Consider the following 2,500-nt stretch of genomic DNA (forward strand, 5'->3'; position numbering starts at 1 on the left):
AGTGCAGTCTTGCCTCCTAGTTTGAGAGTTATAGTCCTTAAAAAGAAGACTAAGCTGAAATGAATTCGCACTGCAGTGGAGAAACAAATGATCACACACACATATATATATATATATAGCTCTCACTTTGCTGTCGTCACAACTGTAAGCTATTGTCTGTCTCTGATATAAGCCTAGCGATGAGCCGAAACTTTATATAACACTATAACCACACGCACTTCATTTCTTTGGAATGCTGGGCTCACACACACACGCGCGCGCGCACGCGCAAGTATGCACGCACGCATGCGCACACACACACACACACACACACACACACACACACACACACACACACGTGCGCGCACGAGTGCGTGCGTGCATGCACAGACTGACAGACCCCCTGGAGTCCAACCCAACACCTGTCCACAAAACCCACAGGTATACTGTTCACCTGTCTCTCCACGACTTCGTGGCCGGGCCGTGACTCACACACACTCAACAAAACATAATCTACAATCACCTGCCTCACTGGACAAAACCACAGAAGCAAACATAATCTACAATCACCTAAGTAAACAAAGCCCCAGAAGCAGAAGAAGAGGCGATATATACCCTGGCCTGGTAATCCTATAGTTTTTGTGGGCAGGAAAAAAAACCACCTCCAGTTCCAGCCATAAAATGAGCACTGCCACTGACATTTGACGTCTTTATCCTGACTCAATCTGCCCCTGGGAAATTGTGAAGTCGTGTGCATTACATCACATTACATAACATCAGATTGCATTACATTCTCTCCATACAACGTTAGTTTTTATGTATTTTTCTTTTCTTTTTTTCTTTTTTTTTTCCCTCAAGGCCTGACTAAGCGCGTTGGGTTACGCTACTGGTCAGGCATCTGCTTGGCAGATGTGGTGTAGCGTATATGGATTTGACCGAACGCAGTGACGCCTCCTTGAGCTACTGATACTGATACTGATACCAACGGTGCTCTTTTTTTCTTTTCTTCTTTCTTTTTTTTTTTTTTTTTTTTTTTTTTTTTCACCTTACAGCCTTTATGTTTTGGTGTGTTTTTTTTTCACTTTCGTTTCATGTTAGATTAATGTTTCACACAAACCTTGGGTAGACACACAAGGTATGAGCATCGTGTTGGGTTTGTGCAAAGGTCAGGCATCTGCTCTTTCACTTCCGGTACAGACGTACTGTAGTGTATGATACATCGTTCGTACAAGTACGCACGCACTGACACATTCTTGAAAATTAATCCGAAAATGAAACAACTGTGGTAAAAAAAAAAAAAAACGCTTCTGACGTAACTGGTTTGCAATGAATGCATTTTCTGACTTTGGAAACCAGGCAGTAACTGGTGTCCATTCACTGATTCAGCCGGAATTCCAAACCACTTTTTCAGCCCGCAGTTCCACAACACACTTTTTGTTGACGTTGTTTTCTTCTTTTTTTTCTGTTCTGTTGTATTTTGTTTTGTTCAAAGAATCATTTGGAGTCACTGAGAAAGGAATTTGAGAACTATAACTGACTAAAACAATGCGAATTTTTCTCCCCTTTTTTTTTTTTCGTTGTGTGAATAATTTACCAAGTGCTCTTAAAATTTTATTTTATTTTATTTTATTTTATCTTTTTTTTTTTTCTCTTTTTTTTTCTTTTTTTTCTTTTGTTTTTGTACGCTTAGAGTTGACTTCATCAAGAATTTGCGCCTTATAAATATTATTATCATTAGTAGTAGTATTTCTATGTATTTATCTATTATTTTCTATTTATTTATTGTTATTTTATTCATTCTTTTTTTTTTCTCCAGGCCTGACTAAGCGCGTTGGGTTACGCTGCTGCTCAGGCATCTGCTTGGCAGGTGTGGTGTAGCGTATATGGATTTGACCGAACGCAGTGACGCCTCCTTGAGCTACTGATACTGATACTGATACTGCCCTTAAAATTCCTTTGAGCAATGCAGTTTTGTCGATGTTCGGAAAAAAAAAAACACCGATACTTAGAGACTGTCTAATCCGAAAGTAGTTGGGGTTGTTTTTTTCGTTTTTTTTTTACCGGCAGAGTATTTCTAACACTAACGGGAGGGGGGGAGGGGGGGTGGGGGGGATGGGCGGGGGTGAGGGGGGGGGCTAATGGCTGGAACGAGCAAACGGTAACACCACTCACTTTGATGTGGAGCCGGGGTGCTGAGAGGTACATGAGTGGTTCAACAGGGAGAAACACGGACTACTGTGTCCAACAGATATGTTAGTGACGGTGTGGCGGCGTGTTAGCCCATCCTGATCCCCTTTCTGTTGGCTTTTTATTTCCTTCTTCTTCTTCTGCTTTTTTTTTTCCTTCTTTTTCTTCTTCTTCTTCTTCTTCAAACACTGCTGCCCAGTGAAGTCACAGCACACGGGTTTCTACATGAAATCTGTGGTCGTAGGCAGGAATAAACTTGGTGATGTGTTGGTTCTTTAGTTCAGTGGAACAATGGTTCTGAAGTATGGTGGGAGGGAGGTGTGTGTATGTTGTT

The 2,500-nt window shown here is 41.4% G+C and overlaps 1 protein-coding gene across 5 annotated transcripts in view; it reads right to left on the bottom strand.

The window, feature by feature from the left end:
* LOC143274998 (uncharacterized) overlaps nucleotides 1–2,500 on the bottom strand; it is a 316,928-nt gene that overhangs the window by 227,019 nt on the left and 87,409 nt on the right. The gene's annotated exons all lie outside the window — the stretch shown is intronic.

This window comes from Babylonia areolata, chromosome 29, assembly GCF_041734735.1.
Source record: "Babylonia areolata isolate BAREFJ2019XMU chromosome 29, ASM4173473v1, whole genome shotgun sequence".
NCBI classification, from domain to species: Eukaryota; Metazoa; Mollusca; class Gastropoda; order Neogastropoda; family Buccinidae; genus Babylonia; species Babylonia areolata.